This window comes from Ovis canadensis, chromosome 5, assembly GCF_042477335.2.
Source record: "Ovis canadensis isolate MfBH-ARS-UI-01 breed Bighorn chromosome 5, ARS-UI_OviCan_v2, whole genome shotgun sequence".
Lineage (NCBI taxonomy): Eukaryota > Metazoa > Chordata > Mammalia > Artiodactyla > Bovidae > Ovis > Ovis canadensis.
The window spans coordinates 26,974,362-26,991,688 of NC_091249.1; the positions used below are offsets into that span (position 1 = coordinate 26,974,362).

Sequence of the window (17,327 nt, forward strand, 5' to 3'; positions counted from 1 at the left end):
CTATTTTTACACTGGGGTCTTGAAAAGTGCTTTTTGTTGTTGTTGTTTCTAATTCTCTTTCTTTTTTTCCAAATTTTTCCATTCTCTTGCTGTCAGTCTTTTGTAAACAAGAGCTTTCTCTCCCCACGTACCCTGCGTTCTCTATTTGTTTTTTCCCTTTCACGGTTTCACAACATATTCCCCTGTTTCTCTTTCATTTATCATATTATAAACAGATGCTGTTATTTGATGCTCAGGCTCTCCCAAACTTGGCCAAGAGTAGTCCTTTTAATTTGATTCATGTGTCCTTTCAACACATCCCTATAAGTCTTTGAGCGTCAATTCCCAGGTCACTTTGAACTTGACTGTTGCTGCTTAGTCACTTGAGTCATATCCAACTCTGTGTGACCCTATGGACTGTAGCCTGCCAGGCTCCTCTGTCCATGGAATTCTGCAGGCAAGAGTACTGGAGTGGGTTGCCATGCCCTCCTCCAGGGTATCTTCCCAACCCAGGGATCAAACCCAGGTCTCCTGGCTGCATTGCAGGCAGATTCTTTAATGCTGAGGCACCAGAGAAGCCCCAAACTTGACTGTTAACAGACCATAATCAGTGATTTCTCCAAGAAGCCTGTTTCCTTGTAGACACCAAGGTCTGTATGATACATGGATTCAGTGTTCCCGGGGTTTAATTGTGTCTAGGCCTTTCAGTGGATATCTAAAATCGATATTTTCAGGACTTTTCTGGTGGTCCAGTGCTTAAGACTCCATGCTGCCACTGCAGGGGGCACAAGTTCGATCCCTGGTTGGGGAGCTAAGATCCTACATGCCACACAAAGTGGCCAAAAATGTAAATAAGTAAGTTTTTTTTTAAATATTTTAAAAACTTACTTATTTACATTGGATTCGTGTCAATGTATGGCAAAACCAATACAGTATTGTAAAGTAAAATAAAGTAAAAATAAAAATTGTTTTTAAATAAATAAATAGGCAGTCCAAGAGAAAAAGAAAGAAGAAGAAAAGAAAAAAAAATATTTATAACTTTATATCCTCCTTTCCATATAAATTATATTGTGAACATACTCTTATATTATTATTCTTCAAAAACCCAATTAAAATATATCTTTTCTTACATCATAGGTTCATACTCATATTTCTAGTAAAAATTTTGGGCAACCCAGACCTGCGAAGTTAATCATTTCCTGCACACTATTTCGTGATCACTGTCCAGCCATATTGGAGAATTAACAATAATCTTAGGAGTTCAGGCTTTTGAGACAGAGTAACCTCGAATCAGGCTCTGGCTCACCACTTCCTAAGTGGTGATCTTGGACCAATTACTACTGCTGTTTGCACATGAATTGCCTCAACTATTGAATGACAGTAAGAATAACTTGATAATCATATGAGCTTTCAGTGTTTCCAGTACATAATGGGTCCTCAGTAAATGACAATTATTTATATTCATGTCGTCTACAGTTTCTAATGACTTTCACATAATATATAATGGCCGTCTTCTACAGAGCGGTGACTAATAAATGATGCTTGATGACAAATCAGTAATGCCTACTGCTTAAAGATTGATGGCATGAGGCAAGACTCCCACTACTACTTAATCGGAATTGAACTGTCTTGAAGAGACTTCGGGAATAACATGAAATAACAGATTTCACTGTCAGATTCACAGATGCCAGCCCTTGATTTTTTTTTCCCTTGTGGCAAGTACTTGCTGATGCTCCTTTCAGAGACAGTTCTTTACAGAATGTCTTTGTGGTCTGGGTCTGCATAGTCCTGCTTCTGGGCTGTCTAGGAGGGTGCTTAAGTATATAACAATACCCTGTTGTGTAAATCCTGGGACTTGGGGAGAGAAGGGTAAGTCTGCCCATTTTTGTGAGAGAAGTTCTGCTTAATTACATGATGAATTATCACTGTTAGCCAAAAAAAAAAAAACAATTTTACCTGTCTAGACTTTATCTGTAAAATGAAATTAGATTATTAAACTTTTTTTCCTTTTTATCAAAATCCATTTCTAATTTCAGGTGAGGCAGATTGTAGGGCATTTTATGGCAGCAGTGTGTATGTGTTTACTTAGAATTAGTGTGGGGTGTTTCCAGGCTTGTGAGTATGGAAACTGTGGGCAGCCTGAATCCTCAGGTTTTGTTTCTTCTCCTTAAGGCTTTCTCGGGAATTTTTCTGTCTTTATGAAGAGAAGTCAGAAGGGGAAAGGACTCTGACTGGATGTCTGACATATTTTCAAGTGAGTAGGAAATTTATTCTGTTCGTTTAGAAAAGCACGTTTCTTCCTTCCAGGTAGATGTGTTTCCTTCTAGTGAAACAGAGTTTTTTATTCCAACAGAACCTGCTTAGGGACTGAGTCCAAGTTAAATTTCCTCAGATCTTAGGGCCTTTCATTTACATAAGAGAATGATACCATCATCCCAGTATTTACTAATTAAATCCGATCATCCATGCTGATTCTGTGCCCTCATTTTGCTATAATAGACAGAGAGCTGACATGTGATTCTGAGAATTTGTGCTGTCACTGGAGGAGTGATGCATTTCCAGCATTTATTGTCTATAATGTGCTCAGAACTATTGCTAATCCTATTAACTATTGCTAATCCTATCACTAGAGAAAATTAAGACCAGAAGAGGTCACAATCTAGTTGTGGTGAGATACATCGTTAGGAGAGAGAGAGGTACTCTTAAGCTACACAATTGGATGAGATCACTATGAATATGTCCAGGTAGAGGGGAGAAGGGGCTTGAGGACCATCAAGCCCCAGGGTTGATGGTGGGAGAACACGAACCCTGTCTAGGCTTTGGGTCTCCCTTCCTCTTTTTCAAGTGCACAACTGATGGAGATGGCAACTGCCTGATGCCAGGATGTTTGTGATGGTGTAGGATCTCGTGACCTTTGAGGTCACAGACTTTACAGTACAATGGCTTCCTCTTAAAAAATGAAGATCTGTCCGTTGTACTGACTTTATTTTTTCTAGGATAAAAGGCTTAGGACTTAATTGTGTATATAAGCTTGAGCTTGGGTTTTAGGCAAAAGATAGGGAGTCTATTTTGTGAAAAATGAGAGAGAGAGAGAATGTGAATATGTGTGCGTTTTAGTTTTATTTTAAAGTTTACTGGTTTGATAAAGTTGACATGAACATTTTGTTGTTTCTCAAGTTATACCTGAGAGTATTTGGTATCCCTGAAGAGCAGACTCTTGGCCCCTTATTTATGGAAGTATTTGTCATCCCTTACATGTTAGTCTTATATCAGGCATTTTCCTCTCAGAGCAGGGCACCAGTTATGCAGACCTCGTCTGATCTTTCAGGTAGAACTAAGAGGAAAGCTGAAGAAAATGGAAAGTTTTCCAAGAGGGGGGAAAAGGCTAATTATTTATTTATTTGGCTGTGCTGGGTCTTCATTGCTGTTCGCAGCTTTCTCTAGTTGTGACAAGTGGGGACTGCTCCTTGTTGTGGTGCACAGGCTTCTCATTTTGGTAGCCTCTCTTGTTGTGGAGCACAGGCTCTAGACTTTCGGGCTCAGCAGTTGTGGCACATGGGCTAAGTTTTTCCACAGCAAGTGGGATCTTCTCGGACCAGGGACCGAACCCACATCCCCTGCATTGGCAGGTGGATTCTTATCTACTATACCACCAGGGAAGTCCAAACTTTTCTTCTCTTTAACTTTTCCCTCACCTTTGGAAACTTTCTTTCGGCCTGACAGTAGAATCTGTCCCATTTTTGAATTTTAATTTTGTGTTTAAGTCAGTGTTTGAAAGTAAATACACATTGGCCTTCATTTTTAACACCTTCCTTCCATTTATTTTCCAATAACATAATTTTTGGACATAACATAATCTGTAATAACATAATCTGTAATCTTATTTCAGATTGGGAGATTTGTCTCAATACCAGAAGGTCAGCACCTCAGTGGAATATTTTGAATGGGAAAAAATCCAACGTGGTAGACATGGTAAGATTCACAAGGTATAATTCCTTCCCTTCCACTAGTGGAAGTTTAACAGTTCCATAAAATAGAAAAGCAGCACGATAACCTTGACAGATATCTGAGGCTTGTGTCATTCACCTGTTTTTCAGTCTCTGAGCATTGTGAATTTGGCAGATACTTGAAATACCCCTCATAATATATTTCTTTACATAGAATTCACTTGGCTAAATATTCCCATATATGTCATTCTGATGAAGTTTTGGATAAACTATTTCATTTTGGTCAACTATCAGCTCAACTCTATAAGAATCCTTATGAAAGTAAAGAATACAACAGAGCTTTGTTGCAGAATGATCACTTCATTTTGCTTGAAAGCAGTGAGGCCCGGAACCATGCACTGCAGTGAAAATGAAAGGAAAAAAAAAAGTTCAATCATACCAATTTGTTTCTTGTATATACTCTCATTTTTAAAGACTAATGTTAAGCATAAATATGGTCAGCTGATCTTTGACAAAGGAGTGAAGGAAATGGAATGTAGAAATATAATTCTTTTCAACAGATGATGCTGGAACAGCCAGACATCCACATGCAAAAGAATAAATCTAGACACTGATCTTAACACTCTGAACAAAAGTTAATTCAAAATGCATTGCAGCCCTAGGTATTAAATACAAAACTGTAAAACTCCTTGAAGATAACAGGTGAAAACTTAGAAGCCCTTGGGGAATGGCAATACTTTTTTAAATATAACATGGAAGACATGATCCATAAAAGAAATAATTGATAAACAGACATTGTTAAAATTAAAAATTTCTGCTCTGCTGAAGGTATTGTCCAGAGAGTAAGAAGGCAAACACAGATTTAGAGAAAATATTTGCAAAAGACAACTGATAAAAGACTCTTAAGACTCAACAATAAGAAAACAAATAGCTGGTTTAAAATGGACTGAGTCCTTAATAGACACAGCAGCAAAGAAGACATACAAATAGCAAATAAGCGTGTGAAAAGATGGTCCACACCATATATCACCAGAAAAAAGAGAGAGGGCCTTCCTGAGCTCTACTGTAAATACAAGCACACACACCTTTTGCCAGTAACTCTGCCCTGGCCATCCATACCATGTACCTCACTAGAAACCCAGAGCTTCTTGTTCCTAGAGGAAATGACAAGGCTGCACCCAACAGAAACACGGAGGGCAGGCTGCTTATTCATTGGGATACAGCCTAGAAAGGAGAATTCACTGAAGAGGTCTATTCCATTGTTTTAATTTGGGAGGGAGGAGGTAGAAGGAAGTTCCAGAAGGGGTCAGACAGCCCAGAAATTCAGACAAGTGGCATGTCTCTTCTCACCAAACTTTGCTCTGCTCCCTGCTATAATCATTAAAAATCTTTGGCCCTGACCTCAAGGTTCTTCCGCTTCAGGACCACCAAACACTGCTCCTACTTCTGATGGATAAAAATATTTAGGACAGGGGTGGGGGACACTAATTTGATGTAATAGTAAGTCCTGAGGGTACCCACATAGATGGCTTCCAGGTGCCAAGCAGAACCTGAGGCCAGGAATGGTGAAGCTGGCATAAAACTATTGAACCAGATGTGAATTTCTCAATTGAATGAATCTCATTTGAGAACTGCAGTTGAATGCTGAACACATGGGGTCTAAGGACCCTGACCCTCTTCAAAGTCAAAAACCCCAGTACAACTCACCAGTCAGCCTTCTGGGTTCTGCACCTGTGAATACAACCATCCATGAACTGTGTAGTACTCTAGTATGTACTCATTGAAAAAAAAAAAATCTACATATAAGTGGACCTGTTCAGATCAACCCTTGTTGTTCAAGGGTCAACTGTAATGGTATATATTCATTATAGTATCATACAGGGTATTTTCACTGCCCTAAAAATCCTCTGTGCCCTGCTTATGTATTCTACCAATCACTTTCACTAATCGCTGGCAATCACTGATCTCCAATTTTGTCTTTTCCAGAGTGTCTTACAGTTGGAATCATACAGTATTTAATCTTTCCAGAATGGCTTCTTTCACTTAATATATATGCATTTAAGTTCTTTTCATGGCCTGATAGTTCATTCAATTTAGCTCTGGTAATCTGTTGTTTCTTACCTGTTCACCTTCTGAAGGACATCTTGACCGCTTCTAAGTTTTGGCAGTTATGAGTAAAACTGCTATAAACGTTCATGTGCAAAGAAACAACCCCCCCCCGCCCCCCCCTCCCCGGCCAAAAAAACCCAGAGCATGCATGTGCTGGTTTTTGTGTGGACATACGTTTTCAGATTACTTGAGTAAATATCAAAGAGTGTGACTACTGTATTACTTGGTAGGATTATGTTTAGTTTTGTAAGCAACCACCAAATTGTATCCCAAAGTGGCTGTACAATTTTGTATTTCCACCAGCACTGAATGAGCTTTCCTGTTCTATATCTTTACCAGTGTTTGTCATTATTAGTATCAGATTTTGGCCATTCTCAGATTTGTAGTGGCCTGCCTGTCTCTGTCTGTCTGTCTCAGCAGGTAGCTTAAAGTCTGATCTAGACTCTCTGGTTATTTGTTTTTAATACCAGGATGATCATTGTTTAAATCAGAATTGGGACAGAAAGGTCTCTGACTTCTGGGGGGCTTATTTTGGTTAGGAAGAAGGGAGAGGCATTGACTACACAAGAGAATCCATAATGGCTGAGGAAGTGAAGTTTGGACTCCTTTTGACTGCTCTGTCTCCTTTTCAAACTCTTGGGGACCTCTACGTTTTCCCTTGGGGAGAGCAGATGGAGTCAAAGACCTGGGCTCATGTACCTGGGGATCATTTTATATTTTAATGTGACATCAAGAGTAAGTTACTTTACTTGATAAGCCTCTTTTGCTTGAAATAAAATGTCCTGCATGGGTTCTCGGGCTGTCCAACTTCTGTGACCCCATGGACTTCAGGCCGCCAGGCTGCTCTGCCCATGGCATTTTCCAGGCAAGAATACTAGAGTGGGTTGCCATTTCCTACTCCAGGGGATCTTCTCGATCTAGGGATAAAACCTGCCATCTCCTGCATTGCCAGGTGGATTCTTTAACACGACACACCTGGCAAGCCCCCAAACTTTACTGGGCTTGTCCTCAGCTTGTGGCCCAGCACCCTCACTGGGCCTTAGCCACTCTCTGCTTTGCCGCATCCTAGCCCCGCCCACCGGAGAAGGCAATGGCACCCCTCTCCAGTACTATTGCCTCGAAAATCCCATGGACAGAGGAGCCTGGTGGGCTGCAGTCCATGGGATCGCGAACAGTCGGAAACGACGGAGCCACTTCACTTTCACTTTTCACTTTCATGCATTGGAGAAGGAAACGGCAACCCACTCCAGTGTTCTTGCCTGGAGAATCCCAGGGACGGGGGAGCTTGGTGGGCTGCTGTCTGTGGGGTCGCAGAGAGTCGGACACGACTGAAGTGACACGACAGCAGCAGCAGCCCTGCCCACTCTTCGGAGTTAAGGTCGAGACCAGAAGCAGAAGTGCGCCTCCGGGAACGGGAACGGCGTGATCCGTTGGCATCCGATCCGGCCAGACCCAAGCCCAGGTTCTGACTCGAGTCTGGGGTGGCCTTTGGAGAACGGGGAAGGATCATGGGTATGATAGAAGGTGCGAGCTGTCGTGGACTGCAGCGTCTATTGCCAAGCTTCTCGCACGACTGCTAGCCTTAGCTGCGTGCATGGGGCTGCAAGAGCCGCCGCTTTTACTCCCAGCAGCGACCGACTCCATCCCCACCTGTTGGGGCCCGCGCTTTTCCCATCTCCAGAAAGACTGCTCAGTCGATCGGTCTGTACCGAGGAGGAGATGCGGACAGGGTACGTGTGCGGGGTCTTTTCTCCATTTCCTATCCACCCTCTTTAAAAAGCCTCGCCGAAGTCAGACTGCATTTCCGTAAGATGTCCATTCTTGTCTCTCATTTTCTTACGTTAATGACGTGTCTTGAAGTTCTCATTAGTTCACGGAGATCTGCCTTTTTAAAAAAAAAAAAAACCTTCTACAGCTCTGTTGTGTGGAATCATCCTGTTGGTGGACGATTGAGTTGTTCCCATCTGAATGGGTTTGTCCATGTTTCTTCATATTTATGGACTTAGTATTTTAAATTTTAAGGTCGATTTTTAGAACTTGAGTTTTGGGGTCATAGGTGCTGTTCCTATAGACTGCAAACTGCCCCCTTGTTCTGTTTTGAGTCCTCAGAGCTATATTCTGTATCCAGCAAGCTGCATATCTCTTAGTTTTCAATTAATCTTAACCTGTGGATGCTTTTGGATGTTTACACACTGTCATATCATCCAGGAATGGCAGGATGATATTCTTCCTTTATTATCTTCTAGCCTATCATGTCTCCCCATCCTTGTCCACTCTCCCCAGTTTACTGTGCTGTCTGTGACATGCTTCGTAGAAGGAGCCACTGTTTTTCTGTGTTTCAAAGGCCTTCAGCTTTTACCTAGTAAATTGAAACACTTGCTGTATATTTTTGACATGTTTTCAGGTTTAAAGACATTTCCTTTTATGCTGCTTTTTTTTGTTGTTTATTAACATTATTTTTTGTAATAGTTTTTATTGTTGTTATTGTTCAGTTGCTAAGTCATGCCTGACTCTTTGTGACCCCATGAACTATAGCTCTCCAGCCTTCTCTGTCCTCCATTACCTCCCAGAGTTTGCTCAGATTCATGTCCATTGAGTCAGTGATGCTATCTAACCATTTCATCCTCTACTGCCCTCTTCTCCTTTTGCCTTCAGTCTTTACCAACAAAAATGATCTTCACGACCAGATAATCACAATGGTGTGATCACTCACCTAGAGCCAGACATCCTGGAATGTGAAGTCAAGCGGGCCTTAGAAAGCATCACTACGAACAAAGCTGGTGGAGGTAATGGCATTCCAGTTGAGCTATTTCAAATCCTGAAAGATGATGCTGTGAAAGTGCTGCACTCAATATGCCAGCAAATTTGGAAAACTCAGCAGTGGCCACAGGACTGGAAAAGGTCAGTTTTCATTCCAATCCCAAAGAAAGGCAATGCCAAACAATGCTCAAAGTACCACACAATTGCACTCATCTCACATGCTAGTAAAGTCATGCTCAAAATTCTCCAAGCCAGCCTTCAGCAATACGTGAACCGTGAACTTCCTGATGTTAATTTAAAGCTGGTTTTAGAAAAGGCAGAGGAACCAGAGATCAAATTGCCAGCATCTGCTGGATCATGGAAAAAGCAAGAGAGTTCCAGAAAAACATCCATTTCTGCTTTATATGACTCTGCCAAAGCCTTTGACTGTGTGGATCACAATAAACTGTGGAAAATTCTGAAAGAGATGGGAATACCAGACCACCTGACCTGCCTCTTAAGAAACCTATATGCAGGTCAGGAAGCAACAGTTAGAACTGGACATGGAACAACAGACTGGTTCCAAATAGGAAAAGGAGTACGTCAAGGCTTTATATTGTCACCCTGCTTATTTAACTTCTATGCAGAGTACATCATAAGAAACTCTGGGCTGGAAGAAACACAAGCTGGAATCAAGATTGCCAGGAGAAATATCAATAACCTCAGATATGCAGATGACACCACCCTTATGGCAGAAAGTGATGAGGAACTAAAAAGCCTCTTGATGAAAGTGAAAGAGGAGAGTGAAAAAGTTGGCTTAAAGCTCAGCATTCAGAAAACGAAGATCATGGCATCCGGTCCCATCACTTCATGGGGAAACAGTGGAAACAGTGTCAGACTTTATTTTCTTGGGCTCCAAAATCACTGCAGATGGTGACTGCAGCCATGAAATTAAAAGACGTTTACTCCTTGGAAGAAAAGTTATGACCAACCTAGATAGTATATTCAAAAGCAGAGACATTACTTTGCCGACTAAGGTCCATCTAGTCAAGGCTATGGTTTTTCCTGTGGTCATGTATGGATGTGAGAGTTGGACTGTGAAGAAGGCTGAGTGCCAAAGAATTGATGCTTTTGAAATGTGGTGTTATAGAAGACTCTTGAGAGTCCCTTGGACTGCAAGGAGATCCAACCAGTCCATTCTGAAGGAGATCAGCCCTGGGATTTCTTTGGAAGGAATGGTGCTAAAGCTGAAACTCCAATACTTTGGCCACCTCATGCGAGGATTTGACTCATTGGAAGAGACTCTGATGCTGGGAGGGGTTGGGGGCAGGAGGAGAAGGGGGCAACCGAGGATGAGATGGCTGGATGGCATCACTGACTCGATGGATGTGAGTCTGAGTGAACTCCAAGAGTTGGTGATGGACAGGGACGCCTGGCATGCTGCGATTCATGGGGTCACAAAGAGTCGGACATGACTGAGCGACTGAACTGAACTAAAGTGTATCATCCAGTGTAATTTACTGTATTCCCAGAGATGTGCCACCCTCACCGCAGTCTAATTTTAGAAGTTTTTCATCCTCCCAGAAAGAAATCCCGTACACATTAGCACTCACTCCCCATGCCTCACTACCCACCAGGCCCATGCTACCACTAATCTGTTTCTTGTCTTGTTCCTGGACATTTCGTATACATGTAATCATATAATATTTTGTCTTTTGTGAATGGCTTCTTTCACTTAGTATAATGTTTTCAAGGTTCATCCACATTGTAGGAAGTATCAGTACTTAATTCCTGTTAATGGCCAAGTAATATTCTTTTGTATGGATATATCACATTTATCCACTCACAATTTAATGGGCATTTGGGTTATTTTCCACATTTTGGCTATTGTAAATAATGCTGCTGTGAGCTCTCCTGCTAAAGTTTTTGTGTGGACTTCTTTTTATCTCTCTTGGGTTTATACCTAGGAGTGGAATGCTGATTCTTATGATAATCGTATATGTAACCTTTTGATAAAATGCAAATATTTCTAAAGCAGCTGCACCATTATTCTTTCCCATCAGCAAATAAGAGTTCTGATTTCTCCACATCCTCACCAGTTGTTAGTCTTTTTGATAATAATTATCAAAATGAGTGTCAAGTAGTATCTTGTGGTTTTAATTTGCATGTCCCTGGTGATTAATAATAAGCATATTTTCATATGCTTAATGGCCATTGTATTTTTCTTTAGAAAAACATATTTTGCCCATTTTAAAAGTTGAGGGGTTTTTTTTAATAGGGTTGGCTAAAAGTATTTTTAAATCATTAGGCAGTGTTGGGTACTGTCAGACATTTTTAGTGTGTTATTGAGTTGATCATACTATTTTCTACTTTGATCTATTGGGCTGTGTTCAGTCACTCAGTCATGTCCAACTCTTTGTGACCCTACGGACGATAGCCTGCCAGGCTCCTCTGTTCATGGAATTTTGCAGGCCAAAATACTGGAGTGGGCCACCATTTCCTTCTCCAGAGGATCTTCCCAGCCTAGGGATCGAACCTTCGTCTCCTGCGCTGGCATGTGGATTCTTTACCATGGAGCCACCAGGGAAGCCCATGTATGTATATGTATAATATATAGTTATAAATGTGTGTGTCTGTGTATATATATATATGCACATGTATACATACATATATGTATACAATAGATATAAGTAAATCACTTTGCTGTACACCTGAAACTAACATGACATATATATTAATATGCTTCAGTTAAAAATTTTTAAACAAACTTTTAACAGAAGTTTTTAGCATTATCACAGCACCATTACCACACACCCCCAAGTTAAGTTTTTCTTGATATTATCAGTGGTCTTTAGCCAAAGGTTACCAGGAACACACAGAGTTAAGCAAGTTGGATTTATTACTTACTGCAGCAAGGCAGAATGCACACTATAGTGAACTGTGGGATGTCTTAATAAAAGAGTGTTAGAAAAGACTTCGGAGAAGGCGATGGCACCCCACTCCAGTACTCTTGCCTGGAAAATCCCATGGACAGAGGAGCCTGGTGGGCTGCAGTCTAGGGGTCACAAAGAGTCCTACACGACTAAGCGACTTCACTTTCACTTTTCATTTTCATAGTGTTCTTGCCTGGAGAATCCCAGGGACAGGGGAGCCTGGTGGGCTGCCGTTTATGGGGTTGCACAGAGTCAGACACAACTGAAGCAGCTTAGCAGCAGCAGAAAAGACTTATTAAGGCATTTGGTTTTGTACACATGAAGGTTACATAATTTTGTAAATCATTATTACCTCAATAAAAATAAACTTTTAAATTACTTTTAAAAAGGAAAGGAAGGGACTTCCCTGGTAGTCCCATAGCTAAGACTCCCAGCTTCCAATGCAGGGGATCCAGGTTCAATCCCTGGTCAGGGAACTAGATCTCACGTGCCCCAACAAAGACCTGGTGCAGGCAATAAATAAATAAATAAATATTTTTTAAAGAAAGAAAGGGAAACATTACTCTTGATAAACATATTAGCAAATTTGCTCAGAAGTTTAATGAAAAAATCATAGATTATTTTAACATTCAGGAAGGTTGCTTTAAAGGGCATCCAGTATAAAACTACTGACTCAGAAGCACACTGCATGGAGAAGGGAATTGCAGCCCACTCCAGTATTCTTGCCTGGAGAATTCCATGGACAGAGGAGCCTGGTGGGTTACAGTCCATGGGGCCGCAAAGAGTTAGACACGACTGAGTGACTAACACTTGACTAGAATGCTTAAAAGAATGGAGCTGCATTGCTGAACTAAGTCAGCATTGAGAGGGAGCAAGCGTTTTTATAATAAATCACTTTGGGGGGAAAAAAAGCACACTGTGTACTGTGTATTGGAATTAAAAATGTCGTTCCAAGGATCAAAAGTGTGAGTTGTAAGTCAATGTGCTTTTTCAAGCTATAGTGATATTTTCCAAGGGATGATGATATTTAAAATTGTAGTTTAATCCAACAACAATACCTTTCTTCCCATTTTGGTAGAAATAGCTATTTTTGAAGACAAATTCTCTAGTTTTTGAACTAATTTGTCAATGTTGAGCATTTTCTAGACTTTGTCCATGTCTGTTGACCTTTGTTAATTGAGAACCTAAAATCATATAACTTAAAAGGAATGTATCTTTACGGTGCCAGCTGAAACTAGGAACTTTGTAAATGCCATTACAAAGCCTTAACATTAAAAAAATGTCAACATATTTCTCTAATCTATAAAAAAACAATCGAGAGCTTCCCTGGTGGCTCACTTGGTCATAACTTTCCTTCCAAGGAGTAAGCATTTTTTAATTTCATGACTGCAGTCACCATCTGCAGTGATTTGGGAGCCCCAAAAAATAAAGTTTGACACTGCTTCCACTGTTTCCCTATCTATTTGCTATAAAGTGATGGGACCAGATGCCATGATCTTCGTTTTCTGAATGTTGAGCTTTAAGCCAACTTTTTCACTCTCCTCTTTCACTTTCATCAAGAGGTTTTTTAGTTCCTCTTTACTTTCTGCCATAAGGGTGGTATCATCTGCCTGTCTGAGGTTACTGGTATTTCTCCTGGCAATCTTGATTCCAGCTTGTGCTTCTTCCAGCCCAGCGTTCCTCATGATGTACTCTGCATATAAGTTAAATAAAGACCAACTTAGATAGCATATTAAAAAGCAGAGACATTACTTTGCCAACAAAGGTCCATCTAGTCAAGGCTATGGTTTTTCAGTGGTCATGTATGGATGTGAGAATTGGACTGTGAAGAAAGCTGAGTGCCGAAGAATTGATGCTTTACAACTGTGGTGTTGGAGAAGACTCTTGAGAGTCCCTTGGACTGCAAGGAGATCCAACCAGTCCATCCTAAAGGAGATCGGTCCTGGGTGTTCATTGGAAGGACTGATGTTGAAGCTGAAACTCCAATACTTTGGCCACCTGATGCAAAGAGCTTACTCTTTTTTTTTTTTTTTTTTTTAAGAGCTTACTCATTTTAAAAGACCCTGATGCTGGGAAAGATTGAGGGCAGGAGGAGAAGGGGGCAACAGAGGATAAGATGGTTGGATAGCATCACCAACTCAGTGGGCATGAGTTTGGGTAAACTCTGGGAGTTGGTGATGAACAGGGAGGCCTGGCATGCTGCAGTTCATAGGGTCACAGAGACAGACACGACTGAGTGAACTGAACTGAACTGAACTGAACCTATTATTGGTCATATCATTTGCAGATATTTTCCCTCATTCAGTAGATTGTCTTTAGATTTTGTCGATAGTTTATTTTGCTATTTGTTGTTGCTATTTGTTGCTTAGTTGTAGCTGACTCTTTGTGACCCCCTGGACCGTAGAATGCCAGGTTTCCCTGTCCTTCACTATCTCCCAGAGTTTGCTCAAACTTATGTCCATTGAGTCAAAGGTGCCATCCAACAATCTCATCCTCTATCACCCCCTTCTCCTCTTGCACTCAATCTTTTCCAGCATCAGGGTCTTTTCTAGTGAGTTAGCTCTTTGCATCAGCTGGCCAGAGTATCTGAGCTTCAGCTTCAGCATAAGTCCTTCCAGTGCATATTCAGGGTTGATTTCCTTTAGGCTTGACTGGCTCAGTCTCCTTGCTGTCCAAGGGACTCTCAAAAGTCTTCTCCAATGCCACAGGTCAAAGGCATCAATTCTTCCACACTCAGCCTTCTTTCAGAGAAGGCAATGGTACCCCACTCCAGTACTCTTGACTGGAAAATCCCATGGACGGAGGAGGCTGGTGGGCTACAGTCCATGGGGTCGCTAAAAGTCAGACACGACTGAGCGACTTCACTTTCACTTTTCACTTTCATGCACTGGAGAAGGAAATGGCAACCCACTCCAGTGTTCTTGCCTGGAGAATCCCAGGTATGGGGGAGCCTGGTGAGCTGCCATCTATGGTGTTGCACAGAGTCGGACACGACTGAAGGGACTTAGCAGCAGCAGCAGCCTTCTTTATGCTCCAAGTCTTATATCCGCACATGACTACTGGAAAAACCACATTTTTGACTATATGAACCTTTGTTGGCAAAGTGATGTCTCTGATTTTTAATACGCTGTCTAGGTTTGGAAGCTTTTCTTCTGATGAGCAAATGTCTTGTTTTGTGGCTTCCAGTCACCGTCTGCCGTGATTTTAGAGCCCCCCAAAATAAAATCTGCCACTGTTTCCACTTTTTCATACCTGAATGGCCTAGTGGTTTTTCCTACTTTTTTCAATGTAACCCTGAAATTTTAAAAAAAAAAAAAAGAGCTCATAATCTGAGCCACAGTCAACTCCATATTTTCATCAAATACATTTTTTGATCCCTTTCTCTCTTCTCCTTCTGGTAACCCTATAATGAGAATGTTAGATGCTTCTTATTATCCCAGAGGTTCCTTAAACTGTTGCTGTTATTGTTCTTTCCGCCAAATAGCATAACCTGCAGGATCTTTGTTCCTCAACAAGAAAGCCAACCCAGGACCACAGCAGTGAAAGCAATGATTCTTAAACTGTCCTTATTTTTTTATTTGTTTTTTCTTTCTCTCTTTCCGATTGAGTAATTTCTTTTATTCTATCTTCCAGATCAGTTGTGCTTTCTCCTATGTCACCTGCTGCTGCTGCTGCTGCTAAGTTGCTTCAGTCGTGTCCAACTCTGTGCAACCCCATAGATGGCAGCACACCATGCTCCTCTGTCCCTGGGATTCTCCAGGCAAGAATACTGGAGTGGGTTGCCATTTCCTTCTCTACCTATGTCACCTAGTGCGCTGTTAATAATTTCTAGTCTTTTTTTTCACTTCAGTTACTATATTCTTACTTTTGACTGGTTCCTTTTTATGTTTATGTTGCTTGTTACATTCTTACTATGTTCTTTCATTCTTTTCCCAAGTTCCGTTAGCAGTATTAGTTGTTTAGTCACTAAGTCATATCCAAGTCTTTTTCAACCCCATGGACTGCCTCCTGCCAGGCTTCTTTTTCTGTGGGGTTTCCCAGGTAAGAGTACTGGAGTGGGTTGCCATTTATTTATTTATTTTAGTTTTATTGCTTTACAGTTTTGTGTTGGTTGCTGCCATACAACACTGCAAACAGTCCTAGTTGTGTGTGTGTGTGTATGCATATCTCTTCCCTCCTGAGTCTCTCTGCCCTCCCCCCATCCTGCCCCTCTAGGTCATCACAGAACAGTAGGCAGGTCTCCCTGTATTATTTAGCACCTTCCCACTAACTGTTTTGGGCTTCCCTTGTGGCTCAGCTGGTAAAGAATCAGCCTACGATGCGGGAGACCTGGGTTGATCCCTGGGTTAGGAAGATCCCCTAGAGAAGGGAAATGCTACTCACTCCAGTATTCTGGCCTAGAGAATTCCATGGACTATATAGTCCATGGGGTCACAAAGAGTCAGACATGACTGAATGACTTTCACTGTTTTACGCATGATACTGTATATATGTGAGTGCTACTTTCTCAATTTGTCCTACCCTCATGTTCCCCTACTGTGTCCACAAGTTCATTCTCTACTAAAGTTCATAAGTACCATTCTTATAGATTCCATATACGATACTTGCTTTCCCTTTCTGACTTACTCCACTGTGTATAAGATGCTCTAGGTTCATTTACCTCACTACACAACTGACTCAGATTCATTCCTGTTTATGGCTGAGTAATATTTCATTGTATAAATGTCTTAATAGCACAGTTTCTTTATCCATTCACCTGTCAGTGGACATTTTGATTGTTTCCATGTCCTGGCTGATAGGGCCTACATAGGGGCTCATTGTTAAAATGGCTTATTATGTTTACCTCACAAACAAAGAATAAAATCACAGTGACCGTTGAGACCCTTGAGGCTCTTCTGTCCATGAGATTTCCCAAGCAAAAATAATGTAGTGTGTTGCCATTTCCTTATCCAGGGGATATTCTTGATCCAGGGATTGAACCAATGTCTCCTGCATTGGTAGGTGGATTTTTTACCACTGAGCAATCTTGAAAGCCCTAGAATTCTTTTGCTTTACAATTTTGTGTTGGTTTTGGTCATATAATTGCATGAAAGGCTCATGACTTTATACCTCCGTGTGTGTGTGTGTGTGTATGTGTGTGTGTGTATCACTTCCCTCCTGAATCTCCCTCCTCTCCCCCTGCCCCACCCTGTAGGTCATCAGAGAGCACCAGGCTGGCCTCCCTGTGTTTTTTAGCAACTTCCCACTATTTTCTACCTGATGGTGTCAGTGCTGCTTTCTGAGTACATCCCACCCTCACCTTCCCCTGCTATGTCCACAGGTTTCTCCTATGCCAGGTTCATTGGTACCATTTTTCTAGATTCCATATATATGCGTTAACATGTGATACTTGTTTTTCTGACTTACTTCACTATATAAGACCATCTAGATTCATCTACTACAATTGACTCAAATTCATCCCTATTTGTGGCCAGATAAAATTCACTGTATAAACACACCATGATTGCTTTATCCATTCACCTGTCAGTGAATATCTAGATTTTTTCCATATCCTGGCTATTGTAAATATTGCTGCAATGAACATGAGGGTACATGTGTAATTTAATAGTGATTGCTGGGT

The 17,327-nt window shown here is 41.2% G+C and overlaps 1 long non-coding RNA gene across 1 annotated transcript in view; it reads left to right on the forward strand.

The window, feature by feature from the left end:
- Nucleotides 1–17,327, forward strand: part of LOC138440905 (uncharacterized) — a 28,724-nt gene that overhangs the window by 7,113 nt on the left and 4,284 nt on the right. Inside the window, exons 3-4 of the long non-coding RNA XR_011257171.1 lie at nucleotides 2,152–2,233; nucleotides 3,869–3,951. This is a non-coding gene — a long non-coding RNA (uncharacterized lncRNA). The remainder of the gene's footprint in view (nucleotides 1–2,151; nucleotides 2,234–3,868; nucleotides 3,952–17,327) is intronic.